We start from the raw sequence: 27173 nt of genomic DNA, 5'->3' as shown, positions 1-27173 counted from the left end.
AGACAAGAGAGTTCAAAGACAAGTTACAACACCTTCATCAAGCTAGATTTTAATAGCAGCCAGTAGTCAACTGAATCCACACTCAGAAGGATAGATGTGATTGTCTATATTCATTGTCCCCCAAAAGATCACTGCATGGTGCCAGCTTTTAGGTTTAACATAACATATAAGAAAAATAAAAAATAAAACAAACAAACAAACAAAAAACCCAAACAAAAAAAAACAACAAAACAAACAAAAAAAAACCCTCTTGGAAGTGTATTACTTCACCTGTCAAAGATGTTGACAGTGACTTCCTGATACTAAAGAAGAGTTTGGAACCTGAAAGGAAATGCAACAGGCAAAAGAGTAAAGTAATCCCTGGTAGCCTGGGTGAATATCACATCTGTGTATGATTTTGAGATCACATATCTAGACAGTGACAATGACAGTTTTTTAGGTTTGAACCAGACTAACGTGCAGAAATTGCTTCAAGTGATATTATTAGAAGTCACTGTGTAACGAATAAACGTAGGATATTTGGATTCCAAAATCCTGAAGCCATTAAATCAAAAGGTCTACTGCTGATTGATTTTTAAAAAAAGGAAATCACAGATAAATGAGAAATGTTTTTAGAAAAAGGTTAAAGAGATTAATCATTCCCAGTGGCATTGTGACTATCTAATACCACCATATGGCTTCTCAAAGTAAAGGAATACAACCAAGCAGCAAAGCCTTGAGAAAATCCAGCAGGCTAGGGGGTACCATTAGAATGGGAAATCCTTAAAAAAACTTAAATTTGGGTACTAGAAGGAATAAGAATCACTAAGAAGTCAGTTATCTGTAAAAACTCAAAACGGCAGCACCAAAAAAAAAAGGGGGGGGGGGGTGTGAGAAACCACCTGCACTTCCCACAAAGCCAAAGAATAAATATATTTTTAAACAGTTAAGGAAGAAACCTTCTAGGGAGTCTGTAGCGTGAGGAAATGAGTCAAAGCATGAAAAGAGCATACAGAGGCAATGAGAACAAAAATTACTTATGTCCCTGCTTAACATGGACAAGTCCATGGAAATTTCTGAGATGAACCTCTGTTTTTTAAGCTATAGACACATCAAAGGATGTGTCCAACTGTCAGCAGAAGTTATTGAAGTAATAGATAAAATTAAGAGTGACAAATTTCAAGACTGATATTCATCTTTTGGCTCTAAGGAGACTTGAAGATGAAACAAGTAAATCACAAATCTCTCTCTCAGAAACAGTGTGAAGGCAGAGGAACAACATACATGACAGCAATTATTACAGAAGGCTGCAAGGTAATTCAAAGACTGACCAGTATCTCAATGTGTCCAGCAGGTTAATCAGTTGAAACTGGCTGAAAAATAGAATTAATGCGCACCTGAATAAATATCAACCATTATGGTTCATAAATATGAACAATTAGGAAAAGCAACATAGCTTTTGCTAAATAATAGCACTTCTCACAAACACACAGTTCTCTGAAGAAGTCAGCATGCCTCCGAACTCGAGCAAGCAGGCTGGTACAGTGCACCTTGACTTTGAAAAGGCATTGAACAATGTGTTCTACCAAAGGCTCTTAAAGAGAAGATGACTGTGGAGAAGGGTACTAAGATAGATTAAAAAAATTGCTCATTAAGAGATAGAAAACACATGGCAAAAGCAGTTTTCACAGGGGAGGAAGATTATCAGAAGAATCCCTCAGAGATTTGTACTTCACATAATAAATTCTAATTTAGTCATTAATAATCTTGCAAGGTGGAAAAGTCTGTCAATGTTAATAAGTTATTTAAGACAGCATATATGACCAATGGCTGTGAAAATTACAAAAACACTTCATAGTAGTAACTGCCTAGGGGACAAGATGGTGGATGAATGCACGGGAGAAAGTAGAAGTCCACTTTATTACCTTAAGTGTGCTTTAAAGGAAAGCTATAGAAGTGCTTTAAAGGAAAGTTATAGAAGTACAAAATTAAAGTAATCAATCTGCTTTAGAAACAATATGGAACCCTTAAAAAAACTAACTCTCAAAAATTGAGTTCAAAATTTGTATCTGCAAATTGCATCTTTAAGTCTACAGATATGATTTTCAGGTTTTGGACAGAATGGACTAGACTGAAAAATCTGTTTTCTGTTCTATTAAATTGAATCTAGCTATAAAAACTTCTTATATAGTGTTATAATCTAATTCTTATTTTACATATGGATAAACTATTTGATACCTCTTTCCAATGTAAAGACCCAGAAATAAAGTCTTCAGTAAGAGTACCTAATACATATTATAAAAAAACAAATACAACTTAAAGCAAAAAATCTCCTAGAACTAAGCCTGAGAAATTTTTCTACATATTTCTACCCCGTGGGGCACTTCAGTTCATATGAGTTCATTGAAACTGTTGTTTATGTGTATTTTTCTGTCTTAAGAAATGAAGGTTTGATAAATTCTTTCCAAATAACTTCAGTTCAGAGAATTTGCAGAAAAAATCCTCCACTGCTTAACCTCTGAGTAGGGACAACACAGGTGGTTGAGAACAGCTGCTGAGGATTATGTACAAATTCCTTTACCTCAAAAAAGAGGAAAAAAAAGAGAAGGAAAGAAAAGAGGAAAAAGATGCTTACCTGACTAGGTCAACCGAAAAAGCCACAGATCACAGGCAAGTCACACATTCTTCAGAATGCACATATCTGCAAATAACAGTGGTGACAGAAGAGCCTCTCCATGAAGGAGGTCACATACAGCATCCAAGCTGTTGTCATGCTTATAGGCACAACTGCATCAAGGCTGGGCAGCACCACAGAAAAGAAAATGGCATGAGAGCGAAGTCTTACTAGGAAAAGTCCTTGCATGAACATTGTTTCCCCTTCTTCTGTCAGGTCATCACATTTTTACATAGGGGACTGATAAAGCAAATAGATCCTCTCTTTATACTGAGAATTTGTGAATTTCCTATTTTATTATACCTTTCCAATATTTGATCTACATTATCTGTGTTACTGGTTGCAGGTATTTTTGCTGTTTCACGTACCAAGGTAGCCGTAGTAGTAAGATTTTTTGGTGCTCTCTAGGGCCTTTTTTAAAATTTCCTGCCTCTTTCTTCAGTGATGCAGTTATAATTCAAACAATTGTTAATTGCCTCCTCATTGATTTTTTCTTTATGCACGAATACACTCCAGTTCCTATTCTGTAGCAGAGATAGGCTGTACATGTGCATAATTCAAAATGCTGAGCATCTTTAATTTCCACTAAAATTAACAAGCTTTGTCTTTGAGCATATTTTTCTTAGAGCACAAGAGATCTCAATACCCATGTGTGAAATCAGGAGAGGAAGGCAAGAGATCAGCATGGCTGAGTAAGGACCTCCTGGTCAAACTAAAGTATAAGGAGGAAATGCACAGGCAGTGGAACCAAGGATAGGTTCCCTGAGAAGAATACTGGGACGCTGCCCAGATGTGTATGGATGAGATCAGCAAAAACATGGCACAGTTGGAGATGAATTTGTCAAGGGATGCAAAGAATAATAACAAGGACTTTTATACATACATTGGACGGAAAAGGAAGATTAAAGAAAATGTACCTGTCCTGATAAAAAAAGACAGGAGAACTGGTGACAAACAACATGGAGAAGGCTGAGGTACTCGTTAACATCTTTTTGCCCCATTTTTAAGTGGCAATCTCTCTTGCAACATCTCTCAAACTCCTGAACGTCAAGGCAGGAACGAGGGAAATGAAGTCACCCTCTTTGTGGAAGAAGATCAGGTTTGAGACCACCTGAGAAACCTGAACATATGCAAATCCATGTGACCTGATGAGATGCATCCCAGGGTCTTGAAGGAATCAGCTGGTTAATCTAGTGGTCTTCTATGATAGAGTGATTAGATCAGTGGACAAGGAAAGATGGATGTCATCTCTCTCGACTTCGGTAAAACATTTGATATGTTCCCCAGCAAAATTTTTGTTGCTAAATTGAAAAGATTCAGGTTTGATGGATGGAATTCTAGATGGATAAGGAATTGGCTGGATGTCCATGTCTAAAGAGTCATAGTCATCAGCTCAATGTCCAAGTAGAAACTAGCAATGAGTGGTGTCCCTCAAGGGTCCATACTGGGACGAATACAATTTCATATCTTCATCAGTGACATAGATAGTAAGAAGGAGTACACTCTCAGCAAGTTTTGAGATGACATCAAGTTGAGTGGTGCAGTCGATGTGTTTTAGGAAAGTGACACCATCCAGGATGCAGTGGGTGTCCCATCACTGGAAATGTTCAAGGCCAGGTTGGATGACGCTTTGAGCAACTTCATCTAAGAGATCTCTCTGCCCGGTACGGTATTTAGAATTTAGAGGTCACTTCCAACCCAAAATATTCTCTGATTCTATGATTCCATGATCCATAAAGTGATGATTGTATTAGTTTGTAATACAACTTTTGGATAAAACACACGGTAGCATTCTAAATACTGTGATTTCCCAAAATGGTCACTTTTGTGCACTCTTTCTCAGATTTATCAATTACTAACTTACATCGAGCATTTCTAAAAATCTGCTTATAATATTTTATTGCAGCTAAAAAATTAGAAAGTTAATTAAATTGTAATGGATGGAAACCTAGCTAAGAGTTGGTTCCTTCCCATGAAAGACGCAACTAATACCAAGTGTATTTGGTAGAGTATGTTTATGTTCATTGTGACTGTTTGTCACAAAGAGGCAGGAAAACATAATGGTGCAGACCTTCATACTGGGCCATGCCTGGGCACCTGGCCAACACTCTCAGCATAGACAACAGTGAGATCATGAGAAACTGCATGGCCTCACAAGTAAACAGTTAGAGAACTGGCATAAAGTCAGTTGTTTTGTTGAGGGTACAAAAGTAGGGTACTCTTGTAGCCGAATCTGAAGCCTCACTTATGGGTAGACACACTGCATAGGAACTTTCCCAATTACCTGAGACTCCCACCATCAGCTGTAATGGGGCTGCCACCCTTGAAGTGTGGGCCTGGATGATGATTCAGTAATAATTGGTGATGTATTTCTTCTTAATCTCTGTTCTCTCTCTGCAGTAATGATTTGATATATTGCTAATTTTTGTCTGTACTTTACTTATATATGATTTGCTTTATTGTATTTATTTACTGTATATATAGTTATATACCCAGTTCATGTTGATGTGTTTGTTTGCTTTAGTGTGCTTATTTACTTTAGTGTGCTTGTTTAATAAACTGTGCATATTATACAGCTAGCGTATTGCTTTGTTGCGTACCCTGCCTGTCAGGAGAACATAAATGCATATCATACATGCAGAAGACAACTAGAGGAAAAAAAAAAAAGAAACAAACAAAAAAAAAATCTAGCTAGAAAATGTGGTTTGAAATAATGAGAATGTTAAAAAATACCTTTAAGGAATAAAGCCGATGAACATTACCCAACAAACGTAAATAGTATTGACACTTCCTAATCTGGAGCCTGTGTACATAACCATGTAAATGAAGCATACATTTCTGCTTCCTTTTCTTAGGGTGCTGTTCTCTCAGCTAAAATAATTTTGCTTATAAGTGCTTGAAAAGTAGACCGATTTACAGAAATCATCTGCAGGATGTAATTGCCACCTAGTATTCCAGGCAGCTTTGCCCATCTATGGGGAGAAAGGAAAAGATAAGGGGGAAACATAAAAGACAAACAAAAAGAAAGAAGTGGAATTATAGACTGCTGAGAAGAAAAACTGCTGCTATCAGTCTTGCAGTTCATGAGAAACTGATCTGCAATTCATGAATGTGACAAAACACATTCTCCTTACAAAACAATAAACCAGAAAGAAGACAGATAAATTGGGGCAGAAGAAAGAGTGCCCTGCCCAGTTACAGAACTGTGAATAGTATTTCCATTTAGGTAGATCCTTTACGTGTTCACAAAACAGGAGCTTGAGGAATACAGTAATAAGAAAAAAAAAATCATTTTTACAATTTAAAAAAATGAACCCCACAAAAATGAAGAGGTAAATGAAAATTATTTGAAATGATATATAATCTGCTGATCACTGAGGAATCCTCAAAGCCTTATAGCCTTCATTTGAGAAGCTGTGAGAAAAACTGTTTATATTTTTCTTGTAATCTAGGTTTCTTTCTGGCTGATAGAAGCTGAGATTCTTTTATGTGTTTTCTATTGTTGTTTTGCTTTTTTCATAAAAGTAGAGCTCCTGCGATCCTTTGTTTATGACTCCTCTTTTTGTCTTATTACTCCACAGTAACCAGGTGCCTTTTTTTCCTTCTTTGTATTCACATATCTTTAAATGCATTGGATGGGAAATTGCTTTTTCTCCTCTCTGTTGAAAATGCACAGGTGCTGTTTTGCTTCTGGAAGCAGAGAAAGGAAAATTCATGGATCAGACTGAGTAGAGTTTTTATGAGTCTAGGCATTTTAAAATCAAGTCAAATATTACATGCTATGATTACTCATTCAAGTGCAAGCATAGTACTCAATTGCTATTTTCAACTTTATCAACTTGGGAAAAATACTCTCACAGAATTTTACATTACTTCTTCCTCCATGAGATCTTTGGTTCATTTTGAAACCCATCTGCAGGACTTTCAGCCCTGGATCGATGTTTTAGAGTTTCAGATTAACATGAGGGAAGAGGATAATCTCTGATGTAAGAGGTCTTAAATCAAACGGCTACCCAATGTCACACTGTAGAAACGCTTATTTTAACATGTTCATCAGCACAGTAAGACCTTTTTAGAGCATTACAGCATCACAGTTTCCAAAGCAAAGGGTCTGTGTGTCCTTGTGCATCAATGTTTCCAATACAAGCCCTTTTCATCTTCTCTTTTTTTTTTTTTTTTTGTATCTGTATGCAGAGCGAATAAGGGTGATATCTCAAAGGAATTACACTAACAGATTAAAAGTAATGTGCAGGATCACAGTTATGTTGTACTTGTCCAAAGTGAATAAAACAGAATTAAATTCAGATTTATAATCACAAGAAATTAGGCTAATGAAAGGCACTAATTGCATCACTTTAATGTGCTAAGCATAAGTAAGTATGGACTATGTATTACTATTCTGATGGAGAAGCATAGGTTTTCAGGCAAAGTTCTAGGTAATGGAGAAGAGTCTATACCTTTAAAAATAGCAAAGATGTCTGGGATATCAGACTTTATTTTTGGTTTCTTGAGATGACACTTTTCAAAACTTTATTTTATATACCTGTAGTAAGGCCAGGAAGAGATAACTAACTCCCATTTTCTGAATGTTCTTTGGAAAATATTTTTGATAAATTTGACTCCTTTTACATGTTAAATCTTTACAGACATTTGGCAAATTATTGTTTTCTTAGGAATACTTCCAAATACCAATTTTATTTGTATATCTCAACTTACTCTGGAAAAGTAAATTTTCACTTATGCGTTACCATAAGAAAATTATAAAAAAAAAAAGAGTTAGGTGTCTATGCAGGAAACAGAAATACAGAGTATGGCAAAGGTACGGAAAACTAGTCTATATTAAAATTATAATATTGACTATTTCCAAGTAACAGCAAACAAAAGCATTCAAAGAAATACTGAGGAAATTATGTAAATCCCAACCTTAGTGATTAGTAAAGGGAAGAGTACATTAGCTTGTCCTTTAACTGTTATTTCTGAAGCATGATTGAATCAACTTTACATCAAGGTCAATAGGAGACTGTCAGCTTCCAATAACATTCTGTCAGCCATGCCTGTACTGTTTATTACCTGTACTCTACCTTTGCTGTTATTTTAATATCTAGTGTTTAAAATGCTGTTTCATAAATATCGTTATACTCAGAACTCAAAAATCCTCTGTGAAGATTATCTTCTGAACATACCCTATTCTAGTAACTAGTTAGTGACAAAATTTGACATAGAACAAATCACGGAAGAATTCTGTTTAGTTTACCTTACAGGCAGTCTTTGTGCTACCATGTTAAGGAGTTTTCCTCTTTAAGTGTTTGGTTTGTATAACAATACTGCTTGGGATCCCTACAAAACTGTTACTGAAGTCAAGCATTCTCTTTAACAGATGTTCAGGTTTGGACCAAAACTTCCAATGCCCATTATCCCTTTATGTGCAGTATTCTCCTGAACTAGCAGATGCAGTGATGAGCAGAAAGCTTTTAAGTCATATCCTGTGGCTTGTTTTTCTTTAAGTTCTGTGTCAAAAGTGTGTTCTAAACGGCATAAGTGTCAACTAATGGAAGTAAAAGTCTCTTAACAACTACATGTTTTCAAGTTGTTTTGCCAGTGTTCTCAAGCAGCAAAGTAGAGAAGCATGGGCTTATTCTCCACATAGCCCTACCAAATAGAGAAAGCCACTCTCCTTCAGTCTGACCAGAATGAAGCATGTGCTGGACTGATTTGTTGAACTGATACTTCTGAGTTCACTAAAAGCCCACTACGTAAATGAAAACTGTTGCATTAACATTAATAAGCTTCAGAAACTAAAATCCTATGATCTGTAGAGCATAAGGCTGATTTCACAGTAAATCACCTCATTGCAGTTTTTGAGCTTAACACACGTAATGAGATTAGAAACTCCTCACATGGATATTTCTAAATTCACAATATAAATGGATATGTAATGTCTATAGATTTTTTTCTTGTCTGTTATTTACCACCAACTAGCAATTCCATCAGATGCATACTTTTCTTCTCTCATAATGCCTTGAAACTAGCTGGACTCAGTTAAGCATTAACATAGAATCAGAATGGTGTGGGTCGGAAGGGACCTTAAAGATCATCTAGTTTCAACCTCCCTGCCATGGCAGGGGTACCTTCATTAGACCAGGTTTCTCAAAGCTCTGTCCAGCCTGACCTTGAACACTTCCAGGGATGGGGCATCCACAACTCCTTTGGGACAGGCTGTTCCAGTGTCTCACCACCCTCACAGTAAAGAATTTCTTCCTAATATCCAATCTAAATCTTCTTCTAGCTTAAAGCCATCCCCCCTTGTCCTGTCACTACATGTCCTTGTAAAAAGTCCTTCTCGAGATTTCTCGTAAGCCCCTTTCAGGTACTGGAAGGCTGCTAAAAGCCTTCTCTTGTCCAGTCTGAACAAGTTCAACTCTCTCAGCCTGTCTTCACAGAATAGGTTCTCCAGCTCTCTCATCATCTTCACAGCCTCTCTTGTGGACTCTCTAACAGGACCACATTCTTCTTACAATGGGGGCCCCAGAACTGCACACAGTACTTCAGCTGGGGTCTCATGAGAGCAGAGTAGAAGGACAGGATCACCTCCTTCGACCTGCTGGTCACACTTCTTTTAATGCAGCCCAGGATACAGTTGGCTTTCTGGGCTCTGAGCACACACTGCTGGCTCATGTTGAGCTTTTCATCAACCAACACCCTCAAGTCTTTCTCCTCAGGGCTGCTCTCAATCCAGTCTCTATCTAGCCTGTTGTGCTTGGGATTTTGGCCGTCACCAATTAACTCCTTATTTTCCATGTGCCCTAGCATAGTTTCCAGGAGGATCTTATCTGTGATCTTGCAGGGCATTGAGGTGAGACTGACCACCCTGTAGTTGCCTAGGTTTTCCTTTTTTCCCTTTCTAAAAATAGGGGTTATGTTTTCCCATGTCCAGTCAGTGTGAACTTCACCAGACTGCCACAACTTTTCAAATATGATGGGTAGTGGGTTGGCCACTTCATACGCCTGCTGCTTCAGGACCTGCGTATGCATCTCATTAGGTCTCATGGACTTATGCACCTTCAGGTTCCTTAGGTGGTCTCAAACCTGATCTTTTCCTACAACAGGCAGTTCTTCATTCTCCCAGCCCTTGCATTTGTCTTTCATGATGGGCAGTATGGCCATAGCCTTTGCTGGTGAAGACTACGGCAAAAAAAAGTCATTGAGTAGCTCAGCCTTATCAACATTCTGGGTAACCAGGCCTCCCATTTGCTTTCAGAGAAGGCTCACATTTTCCTTACTATCACCAGTATGGCTATAGAAGCTTTTCTTGTTGCCCTTGACATCCCTGGACAGATTTAATTCTCTCAAGTCTTCAGCTTTCATAACTTGATCCCTGACTGCTTGGACAACTTCTCTGCATTCCTTCCAGGCTACCCCTCCTTGCTTCCACCTCTTCTAGGCTTCCTTTTTGTGCTTCAGTTTGTGCGGGAGCCAACCGGGTCTTGGTCACCTTCCAAGTATGACTTGGAAAAGGTAACAAATTTGAGTCAGTACTTCAAAGAGTAAAATTAGAAAAACAGACATTTTCATTATTTCTGCACAGCAAGAACACTGTGACTTTCTGAATGAAGAAATTATGAAATGCTGGTAAGCAAGTGCTGGCATGACAAAATTTGGTTGAATTATTTCATTGATCAATATCTTAAAAGACAAATTTGGCAGCATCTATAAGATAAAAAAGCAGAGAGAGTCCCAAAAATACAGCTTTTAAAGGGAAAACTTCCCTTTATGAGCAGGTAAGGATTTAGTGAGAAAATAAAACAAACTCTTTGGAAAATGAAAACCTCATCAAGAAATGAAAGCTGGCAGCAAAAGAAAACTGTAAGCCAGGTTGCTCATCCTATCTATGTGTGTCTTTAGCTGGATCGGAGTACTGGTTTGCTTTGAATATCATGCCATGAGCAGTCAAAAAGTCCGTGGACACACACTCTGCGTCACTTCAGGCTTACCCAGCAGAGGAAGGAAACTGAGGTGACAGATCTCAAATTCCAGCCTCACCAGTGCACCATGTGCCAAAGTGTCGTGGTTTAAACCAAACCAGACAACTCATTCACTCACTTCCCCTCCCTTCTTGCCCTCCCCCTACTCCTGGAGGGACGGGGAGGAGAGTCAAAAAGAATGCAACTCCCACGGGCTGAGATAAGAACAGTTTAGTAACTAAGGTATAACACAAATCACTACTGCTACCACCAATAATAACAATGATAAAGGAAATAACAAGGGAAGAGAATACATCACCTCACCAGCCAACTGATAACTTGCCCCCCCCCCCAGCCCAACCAAGCACCGACCCATACCTCCAACCCTGCAGTCTCCCAGCCCTTCCGGCTAACTCCCAGTAACCTCCTGGGCATGATGTGCTGTGTTATGGAATACCTCTTTGGTCAGTTTGGGTCAGGTGTCCTGTCTCTGCTTCCTCCTGGCTTCCCCTCCTCCCTGGCAGAGCATGAGGCTCACAAAGTCCTTGGCCAAACCAAAACATCCTTGTTATCAGCTCTGTTCCTGAGCCAAAAGTCAAAACACTGCACGGCACCAGCTACCAAGAGGGAGAAAAATGACTGCTACTGCTGAACCCAGGACACAAAGGCACAAGGTACATTGCCCTAGAGGAGACAGCCAAAAGGATTGCTTAATTTCATAAACCCTAAAGTACTCTTAAATGAATGTTACAACAGGAAAGGGGGAAAGCAGCCTGTAGCTCCTGGTACTGGCAAGCTGAGGATCTCCCATCCCAGCATAACTATCTGTAGATGTACCAGTTGTAGCAGATTATTTTGTACCAGCAGAGCATTGCAGAGGTATCCCACTGGAGCAGTAAATCTCTCCCAGTGTATTTCATTGCAGAAAAAAATGCTGAGCCTGACATTTACATGACCTGTAAATGATATTGGTCTTCCTTCTTTCACAGTAGATTAACCATGTTGGATGTCACCTCAGGTGATATGGGTATACTTAGGTTTATGTATACGGTTTTGTGAAAGAACTGTAGTACCAAACATTTTGGTAGGAAAAATCTGCTCATACCAGCTTTGAGTCTTGAAATAAGCAAAATTAACATTGAATAAACCCACATTTTGTTTGTTGAAGAATCATAGGATATGACAAATCACCTTGGCCTACCCCAGACATGGGCAACAAGGGGCTTTTCAAATGCTTTAACATAGTAATCAAGCCCATTTCTTGGGCCCAGGGGTATCTGAGAAATATATATGAGACAGATAAGGATAAGCACAGGGCATGTTTTTCTTCTGGAGTAGCAACTAGAAGCTAAATAGAATACCCTGTGCCGAAATGGCACAAGTACCCGAATAACTAACTTCCCTATTGCTTATGGAAGAAAATAGGACAAAAAAAAATCAGTTCCACAAACCCAAATACATATACTACCAGTTATAAAACTTTTGGCTGTGAGCACTAGCACTGATCACATGCCAAGTGATTATTCTGAACCTTTAAAAAGAAAGTCATTAAGGGATTTAATGTGGCACCAGTACTGAGATTATAAAACATATGCTGTGCCCTCCTTGCTCCACAGCAGAGCCATCCGCCCTGGCCTCTGAAATGCACAACACACGCTTTTGTTTGGCAGGGGGCAGCTGTGGGTGTCAGTGTGTGGGGAGGGAGGGAAGGCAGCATGTGGTGCCCAAATGCCCTGGAGAGAACTGGGCTGCTGGTGATTTCTATTCCATCACTCCCACGTTGCTCTCCCTTGTTCATCTGCTTGTCAGCCTCAGCTCTCTTGTAAAAGCAAGAGGTGACTTACACAGCAGGCAAGCACAAGTCACATGTTTCACTACACAAAAGTGGCTTTTGCTTTTTTTTTTTTCATTTCAATGTGCTAGATAAGGACTAGGCAAACATATACAGAATGAAAAGCTTCAGATTGCTAAAATGAATGGCAAGATTGGTATTCTCATGTATACAGCTATCTATCTTATGCAAGCTGGTAGATGAGCATCCACAGTGACGTATATGCGATTTACGGCAAACCCAGCTGAATAGTAGCAGAATTTGTCCCAAAGAGTACCTTTAAAAAGAGAAAGAAAATGTATGTGGACCTTATTTTTAATTAATTCTACATTTCAAACACTGGAGTTTTCCAGGAGTAACTACAGAGTTATTGACAAACTTTATAAATAAAAGCATTATACAATACACATTATCAATGACTATGCAGCTATACACATAGAGTACAACATTTAAAGAAGATGAACATGATTCTTGTTTTTTGTCATGTAAACTACATTAAGCTTAAGTATATGAACATATCTTTGACAAACTGAACTGAACAGTTTGTTTTGAAAACTGAAAACACAACTGAAAATTGAAAAAGTTGGAAAACAAAATGCATAATTTCTCTGCCCCTGTGTTGTACTGTAAGCAAGTAAAACAATTTATTTTCTATGTCATCTCTGCTCTTCCTTGTATAGTTTTCTTTTAATCATATGATCAGTTTCACTCCCTCTTTTATATTAACGTTATGTGAAATTATTTTAGTGGGTCCCTATTTTCCCTGCATGCATGCTACGCACCTTAGATTTCATGTACATTTTATTTAGAATATGGCAATTTGCAATATATTGCAATCTTCTGTATTCTGTTGTGTCTTTGTTTTGTCATACACTTATTTATTAGATATATAAAATACTGTATGGTGCTAGATTTTTGTCAGTTGAAGTCTCTCTGACTATACATTAGAGGTAAGATCTTGCTTGTTAAAGCAAGCTATAACGAATAGCATAAAATTTCCATTCACATCCTTCAGTTCTGCTAAAAAATATTTTAGGTTGCTGGATAATTAAGTTTTACCCCTCTTTAGGTATAGGCTGGAGTTCTCAAGGACCTGCAAGATCAATGTGCCACAGAATGTGCATCTTAAAGGAGAATGACATTACCATTCACTGCCTCATACTTCAGATGAGTCAATTATAAAATTTCAGTAACGGCAACACCACTAGAGGGTTTTTTTTTACTTGAAGAGTGGCAAAATAATTAAGTGTACCTTCCATTTTAATGCTTTCAGATATGTTCATTGCAAGCACTAAATTCATGCTGGATTCAGACTGAAAACTGATGAATTCAGAGAATTTGGGAGGGAAGAGCAAAACATGTTGGGACTGTATGAATGCATTTATTAGAAAACAGCATTGATACAGTCTGCATATTCAGGGATTAAAGATTTTATTAGCTCTTAGTTCCTGCATATTTTTTTATTAGCTGAATCTTAAGGCTAATGTTTACACAAATATTGTTGAGGAATGCAGAGGGTTCTTCTAAACCTGCTTTTTAATATATGGACTACAATTGCATAAAAAGAGTCTACCTGAATCTAAAGTAAATACGAGCTTCCCAGAAGATCTTTTCTTAAAAAGAAACAAAAAAGTTTGCTAAAAAACGCTACTGCATTGTCAGCGATATTCTACGATGCAAGGAAGAGGACTCAAAAGCAACTTAGAAAACTCAGATGAGAAAAATAGCCTTACTACTTTTCCATCAAAGTTCATATTCAATGAAAATGAAACGAAAATAAAAGTTCATTGTTATTTTCGCAAGCTATCATTTGTTGGCTGCAGATATCTGTATCTACTAAAAGCAGTGACAAATGCCTGTTTATTTTAAAGGGAACAGAATTTCAAAGACCCTTCAAAAAAAGCCCACTGAGGAAGTTAAGGTATTTGACAAGCCTGGACAGAAAAAAAAAAAAACAAAACCAAAACGACAAAGCCAAACAAACCAAGAAAATTTTGTTCTCCTTGGTCAAACCTAATCAAATGTCACAGTCCAGGATATAAAGGAATACAAACACAGATATCCTAACTACTTGGCATCCTGGAATTAACATAAGAAAATTAGGGCAGTACTTTCCCTGAGATAATTTACCCTCTGTGGCCCAGCACTGACATTCCACACCTGAGAGATATAAATGTCACCACACTGTTGAAGTATGTTTTTCCTTTTCTTTCCAAAATCCTCCACATCATCTGAATGAAAAGTACATGTGATGTTTTCATAGAGAATCTTGATTCTCAGCTACCATTTGTCTTGGAAAATTTCCCTCTATGAAACATCAGCTAAACCAGATGCCTTCCAGCTTAGACTGAGAGATCAGAAATGAAGTAATACCTTGAAAATCACAGCATCCTCATGAAACCTGGCAATCCACATAGCAACAGGAGACTGGAAACACAGATAAACATGTTATTTCCAACCAGGTAGTCCGTGATATGCTTCATACAGCAGGTAAGAGTCTGAAAAATGCATACATGTTAGCAGAAAGCACATAATAGATGTGTTGAAAAGAACCCAAAGTTGTCTAAGCAGTCATCCCATTTTGGATATGCTAAATATTTTGTATGGCAACAAGTAGAGATCAGAGATTTACATAATACTAGTAATATCCTCCTCCTGTATGTCTTCAGATCAATGAGACAGTTTACACCTACCTGTTTGGGTTTTTTTTTATCTTCATAATATACCTTAAGGAAAATTAAATTTAGGACAGAGGAAATAAAAAGATACAAAAAGAAAGAATATGGACCAATTTCCCCCTGCTCATTGAAGTATCCATGTTCTGTGATATTATGGATTGGCTGCAGATAAACTAGTGTGCATTTGTGTAGATCTTAAGAGTTTCCTCACCATTCTTTTTTAGAGGCGCACATTGCTATCCCATGGAAAACACATGCCAAAAAAATCAAACAAGAGTAAGAATGATCCCATGATACAAGAAATCACCTTCTTAGAGCCACCACTTTTTCAAGACAGTATACTTTTTTAAACTGCATTGTGGGAAGATGTTTTTGGGTGTTGAATGCATCTAGCATTTAAGTTTAAGCCCAGGTTGCCCCAGACTTAAGATAGATTCTTTAATACTTAAGAGAACAGCAAGTCTAGACTAATACATGACTTTCAGTGAAATCACAAAACACAGAACACATAACTGATGGCTTGGCTTCATGAGCAAAGATTTGGGAAGGGCTTTAATCACGCTTACTACAACACATAACTACCTCTAAGTCTTTATCTCTGAAATGATCACATAGATCTAGCATGAACTAGGTTCTCCTCCTGCATCAAATATAGGCAATTAAACAGGAAGTATTAAAATTAAATGGTTGCAATGTAGCCTTATGCACAAGCATTCAACTGCCAGTGAGTACACTGAAAAAGGAACCCATGGTTGTCAGGATTCAAAGACTTCTAGGCTTTAGCTCTCATACTTGAGATAAAGTGAATCTGCCGGTTATATGAAAGCTTCATCATGTACTTCATTGTAGAACAAAAGTGTAACGACCATCATATTCTTAAATTTCTTGCATAAATACATTTTGTACATTAAAGTTAATGATAGAACCCATAAATTGCCACAACTCTGAAATAAAAGTCTCGTAAACAGAAAATAATTGAGAATCACTTTCTACAGTTTACTCAGTGATGTGAAGATATGTTATGGTCTCTAAATGTAGCAATAAGTCAAAACTGTAGTGCTAAGAGAAGTGTGATTTATTTCTTCCTTAATTTATTTTCATCCTGCTCTTTTCACTTCTAAAATATAAGGTAGTTTCAGCCAAAAGCTTCTCTGGGGCCTGAAGGACTGTGTGGTTCACTATTCTGTGCTTATGAATGATTGTCTGAATCTGAATTCCCTGAATCTGTGGAAGCAAAGATCAGTAAAAATCCCATCTCAATGCACACATCTTCCTGACTATCTAACCCTGAAATCTATGGAACCAAGAGAGTATACTAACTTCCCAATGTAAGTGTGATGAACAGTATGAGTCCTTGTCTTGAATGATAAGAATTTTATTTTGGACAAGGTCCATTTAAGCTATTTTTCCTCTTGAGTGATCTGTCAGTACAAAACAATTGTTACATGCATAATTTTACTACAGCTGGCATTTTCAGATCCTCTCAAATTTGTAGCATAAATCTTGGAACACTTTCAGAGAATCATCATTCAGAATGTTTTGCTGTCTACAGTCAATTTAAATAAAAACTAAAATTCCACTTATTCTTACTTCTACCTTTTACTTCACATCTGTTTTCTACATTCTTATGTGCTATTTCCCACTGTACGTTGTACTTAATGAGTGTATATTGTGAGTTTTGATTTCATAGAATCATGGAATGGTTAGGATTGGAAAGGACCTTAAGATCATCTAGTTCCAACCCTCTTGCCATGGGCAGAGGCACCTCACACTAAACCATGCCACCCAAGACTCTGCCTAACCTGGCCTTGAACACTTCCAGGGATGGCGCATTCACAGCACCCTTGGGCAGCCCATTCCAGTGCCTCACCAACTTTACAGTAAGGAACTTCTTCCTCATGCCTAACCTAAACTTCCACTTGTTTAGTTTGAACCCATTACCCCTTGTCCTATAACTACAGTCCCTGACAAAGAGTCCGTCTCTGGTGTTCTTGTAGGCCTCCTTCAGATATTGGAAGGCTGCTATTTGGTCTATAATTTAGTCTTTAGTTCTTAATATCCTGATATTTTCAGGCAGTATGTTCTTAATAAGTGAACAAAGGAGGGAGAGTTCAGAATTTATATGAATCTGAACATTAATGTGACTGCCCAAGGCAAAAAGAGGACATTAAAGATTATACACTGACAACTAGCCACGATTAATCATTGCTAGCTGTTGAAGTATCTTGCTGTGCTCTACAGTATGCAAAAATACTTTTGGAAACCCATAAAAATGCCAGCAAACCGGTAAAATTTGCAGAAGCATTATGTGTATGTGGACCTTTTTTTTTTTTTTGCTAGAAAATACAAATTCATTTGAAGTTGGTAATAAAAAAAAAAAAAATCCTAGTTAGTTTCCCTAAAATTAAGTTCTACATTAAGTAAAATCCATATTACAATACTAATATTTTAAGGAACATAGAAATTCAGAGTACCACCTGTTGGTGAAAAATAGAAGTTCCATAATATCCTGCTGAATGGTAGGTGCCACGCTTTGGTGAAGAGCTGGAATCAGTTGAAGCTCTTGACAATTTCCCAGGCTACATAAAGTCAAACAGAATTACAAGAAATACTGGCTATTTATGATTTAATTATTTCAGGTTGATAATATATTGTACATTTCAAGTACTTTGCAAACATCATCTAATTTGTTTATAAATACGTCTCTCTGTTTGTGGTTCGTATGTATGCCATACTTTGTTTTGGATAAATGTGTTAAATTAAAATTAGCCACCCCAATAAGCAATATAGTAAAAAAAATAGGAGCAGGAGAATGTGAGAGGATTTAATGTAGCACAGAGCCCATTTTAGTATTAACAACTGTTATGCTGGAATTCAGTTTTTGAAAGCTGCAGTACTGCAGGCCAGACTGCATCACTAAGGTATATGTATGCAGGTGCTACAGAGAGGCTACTGAAGGCACTGAAAGAAAGCTTTTTCCTTTAAAGTGGTGTAACACACATATCTAAGTCAGACACCCAAGTCAGATAGGGGCGCAGTCATACAAACCAGTGTGAAAGCTGCTGTAGTTTATCATTGCTGCAAATGCTTCTGTTTACAGGAAAGCAATTTTCCATGTATCTCCACCCTACAGACCAGGAGGTTTGTAATGGTACTCAGCTTTAGTCATCTTGAAATACTTGAAAGCTTTCCAGAAGTTTTTCATTACATGAATTCATGTCCTGAAGCAATTACAGATATGAGATTCAATGTATCCTGTGTTAAAAATACTGTGTAAGTCTCAGCTGACTTCTTTCAGAGCTAAGAATAAATCCATCCACGAGGTGTCTGTTTTGTTTTATTATATAGCAAATGACATTTCTTACTAGCTCAAGTACATGAAATAAATAAAAAACTAGGTATGAAAGAAAAAACAATTCAAAGAACAGATGTTTACTTAAAATTTCTATTGATTTTCGGTGTATTTTGGCTTATCTTTATTTAAAGCTTGTTTCACTGATCAGGAAGAGAATTAAAATATAAGAGTTCTGTAATAAAGCTGACCTCATGATGGATCTAGGTTAATTACAAGAAATGAAAAGGGGAAAAGAGGTATATATTTGCAGTTAATTTTTAAACAATATTCTTCTCTACCATAATGTAATTCAGATTTTAATCTACCCTGTAAATGTCTGAAACAGCGGTAGGCAGATTCTGATACCCAGGTGACCAGATAGCCTTGGAGCAAACGAAACTTCCTAGAGCTTTTTTTTTGGGAGGGAGGGGTGTTTTTTAGCTTGAGAGTTCTCCAAAATGCATATACCTAATCCTGCCTGGCTAAACATTTAGAGTATGACTCAGGCCTTGGTTTGAGCAAATGAAAACTCGAAAAGAAAGAAGTGGCATGTAAGGCTTTTGAGGGCATGCTTAAAAATGGCTAGTGTGTCCCAGTGAGTTCAGATGCCTCAGAAAACATTCCAAGTAAAGAGGTGTCTGCTTCAGAACCTGGGTGGCATCAAAATTTCCTGAAATCATTTTTTCTCGGTTGGTGTTCTGGTGTTTTGGATCACTTTTGCATGATCATCCGTTTCTGCCTGAATGACATATGCAGTATATAGGTGTTTGTGCATGCACGTATATATGCATACATAGGTATACACTCCACATATATATGGACATACACAAATATTGGGTGCATGTATGTACTTACCACTGAGCAATGGACAGTGCTTCTGGGGCCCACTTGCTTAGCACACAGTCACTAACCTTTTGGCACTGGAGTCTTTTACAGACCTGGCTGTCTCCTTCTAATGACCTCTGAAGGCCAAGACAGAAGCTCAGCCATCTGATGCTGAGGCTCCAAATACTTAGCTGTAAAAAAAAAATAGAAAGACAGACTGCATCTAAAATACTTCACCATGTATATGCAATAAGAACTGCATGATGTTAAGCTTGGCTTATGAACTGATTTTCATTATTTGATAGGATACAGAATCACTGGGATTTGTTCAAGCAATTAAAAGGGTCTTTTGGGGAACAGAAGATACTAAGCACATCTATAATATGTTTAATTTCATTTTCTGAGCAAGGAATGCATCTTTCTCATGTTGCAACTGACACAAAAGTCAGTCTCTATTGCTGCTTGGAAAAAAGGCTTCATAAGCCTCTAGTAGCCACTTGGACACAAGTAACTGTCTGGATCTTTAAGATAAATATGTAACTCATGACAGCAAGCTTTAGGAAAAGAACCAGCATACATGCATATTTCAATCAGTATATTTATACATAGGTAAAGAGCAGTCAGTTTAATACACATATATCACTGGAGTTGTTTTTGTTATTTACTTCTTGTCACTAAATGATGACCCATAAGAATTTAACATTTCTATGCTTTCTCAATTTACCTACTAAACTACAACAGGGATCTATTTCATCTTATGTGGCCAATGAAAATTTCAGTGCATTTTCACTACATTTGCCAACTTGAATAAAAATAGGTATTTGAAGTTTCAATGAATCAGTTCTTGGAGGGCCTAATACTTGTGGAAATCAGAGGGTTTATGCTCTTCTTCCCTTGTTCAAAGAAATTTTTTCTTTAACAAATAAGAATAGAGAACCATAGAATAATAGAATAGTTAGGGTTGGTAAGGACCTTAAGATCATCAAGTTCCAACCCCCCTGTCATGGGCAGGGACACCTTGCACTAAACCATCTCACCCAAGGCTTCATCCAACCTGGCCTTGAACACTGCCAGGGATGGAACATTCACAACCTCCCTGGGCAACACATTTCAGGGCCTCACCACCCTTACAGGAAACAATTTCCTCCTTATATCCAATCTAACCTTCCCCTGTTTAAGTTTGAACCCGTTACTCTTGTCCTATCACTACAGTCCCTTGTGAAAAGTCCTTCCCCGCATCTCTATAGCCCCCCTTCAGATACTGGAAGGCTGCTATGAGGTCTCCACGCAGCCTTCTCTTCTCCAGGATGAACAGTCCCAACTTTCTCAGCCTATCTTCATATGGGAGGTGCTCCAGTCCCCTGAGCATCCTTGTGGCCCTTCTCTGGACTTGTTCCAACAGTTCCATGTCCTTTTTATGTTGAGGACACCAGAACTGCACACAATACTCCAAGTGAGCTCTCATGAGAGCAGAGTAGAGGGGCAGGATCACCTCCTTCAACCTGCTGGTCACACTCCTTTTGATGCAGTCCAGTGTACGGTTGGCTTTCTGGGCTGCAAGCGCACACTGAAGCCGGCTCATGTTCATTTTCTCACCAACCAACACCCCCAAGTCCTTCTCCACAGGGCTGCTCTGAATTGCTTCTCTGCCCAACCTGTAGCTGTGCCTGGGATTGCTCCAACCCAGATGTAGGACCTTGCACTTGGCATGGTTAAACTTCATCAGGTTGGCATCAGCCCACCTCACAAGCATGTCAAGGTCCCTCTGGATGGCATTCCTTCCCTCCAGGGTATCAACCAAACCACACAGCTTGGTGTCATCAGCAAACTTGCTCAATCCCACTGTCCATGTCAGCAGCAAAGATGTTGAACAAGACCGGTCCCAACACCGATCCCTGAGGGACACCACTCATTACTGGTCTCCAGCTGGACATTGAGTCGTTGACCACAACTCTTTGCATTGTGAATGAAGCATGGGAATAACCATTTCAAATGTATCTAGACCAACCAGCATCCTAGATCCAGCAGTAGCCAATATCACATTTTTTAAATAGAAACTTTACATCTCTGCTAGGGATAAATAAGTGAATGCTAGCAGTAAGATGGAAAGGATAAATAGTGCAAACAATACCTGGCCATATTTGGCCATTTCGATTGGAAAGTAATCAAACCAATGGTTTGTTGGTACAATAAAAAGCAGGTCATAAAAATATTAAGAGGAAAATAATCATGAGCCTTCAACTATGCCAGGCAGCTGGGTTGAAATATTTCCATAAAGCAGCCACATTCTATGCTGAAAACTGTTGGGTTTTCCACTCTACTTCCTATCGGAAAGATGGTTCAAAGTCTCATTTTGTTAAATAACATCTTTTCAGTTCCATTTTAAACTTACTTGTGCACAGTATACACCTTTTTTTTTTTTATTTGTACTAATATTATCTCTCAGGTTTAGAAACTCCTCCACAGTTTTCGTTCTAGGGAGGAAAGTGAAGGTCTCTCACAAAGGGAACAAGTGTGTAACATTCAGTCTTTGTTTAGTGAGACTATTAAACCATATTCTGCTAGTCATTGTTTGCAGAAAATTCTGCCCCTTCTCTGAGCAGTCTCTGTACTCCTTTTAATACAAATTCCATTTTCTTGAACATGGATGTTCACAATGTATGTATTACTCTTAATGATAATTTGCTAGGGCCCTGTATTAATACTTTTTACTCTCCTGCAAATTCTTCTGATACGTTTCATTGCATTTCCTTTCTCCAGGTCACATCACACTGATAACTTATAACCCATCTTGATGAACTCAAACTTTTCTCCTCCACTGTCATTTCCTTTTCATGAACATTTCATTTATGGAAGAAAATACATTTATAGAAGAAAATTCTCTTATCAGTCTTTACTAGAAAGACCTTCTTGTTCTTCATTTTATACCCATTTCTATTTGCCCCTCTGGTCTTAATTTCTTTTTCTTTGACAATATATTCTAAGTTTTGCACACTGCAGAGGTCAAAGTAATTTATCTGCAGCTGCCTAGAGAACTTTTTTCTTCTGAAAAGTTACTGCTTCATGAACTATTTTTGATGCTATACAACCTCAGACTTTCAGTAGAAATCATTGCTATCAGACTAATTTTCATGCTTTCCTATGTTCCTGTAGTCAGAAATAAAAAAAAAAGAGGAGGTAATCCATCCCACCAAGTACTCCCTTCATTACACTGAGGAAGTACCTGATGAAGAGGTACAGACTCACCAATGTCATTTCATATACCTCAGTTTCCAGTTCCATACCGTCGTTCTCATAGTAATCCTACTCCTGCAACATATTTAGCAATGTCCCATTTTCCGCAAAGAGAAGCAGAGTGCTAATTTAAACTGGAGCCACACCTGTAGTTATTTTGACCATTTCATCACTGATCAGGATGAGCTTGACTTCAGTTAATTACTTTCTTCTTTCTTAACTTTCTGATCTCCCTGATAAAATTCCTTGATGATCAATATTTTCTAATTTTTTCATCCTTACAGGTTTCCAGCTTCTTTTTAGTAGCCTATTTCAACTGCGTATTTATCCACTAAATCTGGAGCTCTCCCTTACAGAATTTCCTTTGTGCTTGGCAACAAACTCCAAGTACCCTGTGTATGTTTCATCCACATCATTCCAGAGACTTTGACACATGAATCTTTATAGTCTGACCTCTGAATTCCTTTATATACCTCAAATCCATTATTTTGAACTAGAAAACACTATTTAACAGCCTGTTCGTTTATCCTTCCTTTTCATTTAAGCTGAACAAGCTCAAGGTTGTGTACTCAGTACTTATCAGCCTTCTGGAATAGCTTTATTTCTTGACAGTGCTATTCTTACTAATATTTTTTTTCTGCTATATATATAAATACTTGTAGTATTTATATATGAAGATATTTGGAATGAAATTCTTGGAATCTATAGAATATTTTTATGTTGTTGCAGTGGTACAATTTTTTTTTAATCTTTTCCCAAAAATACAAAAAGTCAGAACCTCTGCTTCTTTTAACACCTAACTCACTCATACTTGAGCTATTTCAGTGGGAATATTTGTTCTCAAATAGTAGCAATTAGTAAATTTTTCTTTGTTTTTCTTTGTTTCCATCAGAATGATGGCTTTTTTTTTCCTTTGTTTTCCTTTTTTTCCTCTTATATCCACTTTTATTATTCTTACTTTGTCTGGAAGGCAATTCATTTTTCCATTTACTAATTCTGCTTTGCCTTTAGGACTGTCAGCTCTTTAACAGCAGTCCTCACTAATGAAAATTTAGACAGATTTGTGATGTTCGGAACAGGCCCTTTTATTTCCCAAGTACTACACTTTTAGTTTTCTCTTACATCATTCACATTTTTGGGAGATTCCTGCCCCTGTCTGCCTCCATTTCCTTCTTCCTCTCCTCCTCTGGAAAGGAGACCTCTGGCTTCTTTCTCATTGTCCTTGTCAACCCCTGTCACCTGACTCTCTTTTTACATATCCAGTAGAGCAAAGCTTGCTCCTCAGGCAACAAAAAAGACTTGTTTTTCCCTGCTTCAGGAATTATCCAAGCCAGACCATGTTAAAATTGTGAGCTATTGGTTTGAGCCTGCATTCAGCAGTGAAGAAGGGGAAATATGGTAAGTTGCCACTTGAATGAGATGAAGACTGCATATAGCAATGTCCCAAAAAGCAGCTACTCTTGACTTCTGCCTAGTTCCTGTCAGTCAGCAGTCATAAATTTTCTTATTTAATTAATAGTTTATGCAATGATGGGTCTAACAGCAAGGCTGTAATCAGGCAAGGGTCCTGCTGTGTCTTTATAGTGACTTTTCTCCAAATTTTTTCCTTTCTAGGCTTTAAGATCAAGCACAAGAAAAATAATGCCTGGGTTCCTTCTCTTTTTTATCCAGACCAATTTTCACACCATTCGTAATAAGCATTTTTAACCAACTTGTTTGTGCGTTAGGGTTTCCTAAAGAAGCAATGTGTTGAGAACACCACTGAATCATTTCTGTTTCAAAAAGGGACAAGGCCATTATCCAACTAAGTCGTAGCAAACTTCTAGTGTCAGACATTACTTCAGAGTTTCACTACATTCTTAAAGAGTTTAGTCATCAGCAAACATAGTAGCTTAGGTTCATGATATATAATAATAAGCTTCAACCACAAAGGTAACCAACCATCTTCACATTTTATGATGAGTTCCTTTTGGTCCAGATTTGACCCTTATCCACACTATGTAATCTCCTGCACAATGGAGTAATTTCCTGACCAAACTTCCCAAAACCTAGACTTTTGAGGGACAGTGGAAATGACAAGGGAAACGCTATTACTTAGAAATGTCAAACCCAGTGATGTAGCAGCAAATGTTTCCATTTTTTTCAATTTTGTTAACTGTAGTATAGAATCAGCTTTACGCTGAGAAAATAATGCATCTATTTCTGACAACTGTAATAACTGAGGCTTCTGAGGTCCATCCCAGTTGTGAGCCCAAGTGCTGCAAAGTCAATGAAGATTTGTAAGATGTTCCAATATGCTAATAACATATACTGAGGGGAAAAGTAAAAAAGAGAGAGAAAAGATGGAAAAGTTATCTGAGAGCAATTCATATTACTCTACGGATACAATGAAAGGGCTGCACTGAAGCCACCTTGGAAAAAAAAAGAAGTGTGGAAATGAATTAACTAAAACTGTTTTGTTGGAAACACAGTTTGTTCAACATCTGCCCTTAATCACTGCCTTTTCAATAGTGTTTAAAAAGGCAGTTTGAAAGTAACAGGTAGACATAGAATCCAACCATCAGAAAGGCCAATGACTGTTTTTTTCAATCCAGAGACTTTGGCCTTTGCCTGTGAGCCCCGAATTCACCTTCCTAAGGATGCTACCAGATTAGCTCACTATAAAGCTAGCAAAAACCCCTTACTGATTAATGTGAGGCCTGCCTTCTCTGTATCTTCTCAGGATCTTCCCCAGTAGAATCTACTGTGATTGAGCTCCAGACTTGGATGCTAAAAATCACAAAAAATAAAAACCAAACTGAAAACACATTTGTCCTCCATTACTAGATTTCACTTTCTCCATACATATTTGTTTTCTTAAAAAAAAAAAAAAAAGGATAATTACCATCTTTCAAAGAACTAAAAACCAGAATTAACCTTTTTTCCCTCTATGGCATATGTCCCTATGACAACACAGTAGATCCTTACATAAAGAACGACTTTGATGCTTTTTGCCCATATTTTTCAGTTTTCTAATCTTCATTTTTTCTAATTTTTTAAATAATTATTTCTTATTTTTACATTATTTCCTACTGTCCGTGAAATGTTAACTAAGTGCAAGTATCTGTACTTTTTGCCATCTGACACACCATTACAATGGAATTGCCATATGGATATTGACAAGTTTATATATCCTTTTGGAATAGAGGCAGTTGTATAGCAGCTGAACTACAACTGAACAATCCAATGTGACTCCAGATCTGCTAAATCGTTGCCCCAAACAAACCACCCTCCATGCGCAGTGGCAGAACATCTGAGGAGATAGCAGAGACTTGGCTGAGAAATAGGAAGACATGAGACCACAGAGACAAAGGACACTGTTCACACTGCCGCAGCTGTTGTCCAATCCACATTCATCCATTCCTGGAAAAGTTTTTGCTCTTGCTTTCCTTGCCAGAACACAGCTGCTGCTGACTAATGAGTCATGCTCAGAATAAGCACATTTTGCGGCAAGTAAACCACAGACACTATGCTTCCCCCATGACTATTGATGGGGAATGTAACTGAAATATAAGTTCTCTTTAAATAGCCCTATGATAGCTTAAAATATATTTTATTTCGATAAACAGGTGGGGGGCTTATGGAGCACTATGCATTATACACCTACCTTTATATGAATGGTGCAAAATAGGGTGGGTCTTACAGATCATGTCTGAGTAATAATTTTTATGGGTTAAAGCGGATTTCTAATTTTTCAGTGTAAAAGTTTACAAAGGTATATGAAAAATGCATTTTCCTTTCACATGTAGCAGGATGGCAAGCACAAATGCAACCCAAACTGAAATTATTCTGAAATCCTATGATCTTGTTAACGCTTAGGTAATTTCTCAATGAATTATTTACAAATCTCTGCTCCTTAGACGTGCTCACCACTGCCTACTGAATACATGATCCAGGTTATTTCACCTTCCTTTTGCATTATCATGCACTTCCCACGGTCTTGCCAGTCTTATTTCTTACTTCATTTCTTCTGTTTTATCTTATTCATTCCAGGGCATACAACTCAACTTAAGAATTTAATTATATTTTAGCAGGTAAAGTTTAAAAGTTTTGAGTCAGATGCAACACTGGATGATTTTTACATCACCTAGTATAATATAATATACCAGTTTATACTTTATATTAATATACAGTTCTCTTTATTAGATGAATGCACGGTTTGCCTCCTCCTCAGATGACACAACTATTTAAATCCTGTATTAACTAGGATTTAAACAAACTTATCAGCTTTATGATAGCTTGCTTTATGGTTGAAGGGGGTTCAGTTGGCCAGTTGTCATTCATCACAGTGAAATAGCACTGATATTTACTGATTATTGAACCTTCAACAAGCTGGATACACAGTATTTCCTTACCAGCTGACACTGTATTTAGTTGCTAGCACATTTGTATTCTGAAACTAATGTTATGAGGCTATTTGGTTTTATATTCCTGGAAGTGTATATTACCATAAAATGCAAGTACTGACTGGCCATGAATTGTTCATTTCTTAATGGTTTAAAATCATCGTCAAAGTTGTTCGACTGAAATTATTTCACTTTTTTTAGCCCCTGATGTTCAAAATGTATGATATTATTTAGTTACAAGAACTGAACTCCTTATTAAATATTTTATATTA

General features: G+C 37.6%; 1 long non-coding RNA gene across 1 annotated transcript; it reads left to right on the top strand.

Moving 5' to 3' along the window:
* The first annotated feature begins 4885 nt into the window (after positions 1 to 4885).
* Positions 4886 to 27173, top strand: LOC133266403 (uncharacterized). Its single transcript, XR_009742376.1, has 3 exons — positions 4886 to 5014; positions 23780 to 23918; positions 25708 to 27173. It is a non-coding gene; the product is annotated as an uncharacterized LOC133266403 (long non-coding RNA).

This window comes from Pezoporus flaviventris, unplaced genomic scaffold, assembly GCF_033815535.1.
Source record: "Pezoporus flaviventris isolate CSIRO_AGI_PZ_B2104156 unplaced genomic scaffold, CSIRO_AGI_Pfla_v1 ptg000007l, whole genome shotgun sequence".
Lineage (NCBI taxonomy): Eukaryota > Metazoa > Chordata > Aves > Psittaciformes > Psittacidae > Pezoporus > Pezoporus flaviventris.
Note: the sequence above shows the minus strand (reverse complement) of the source record. Positions and strands in the feature narration are given on the sequence as shown.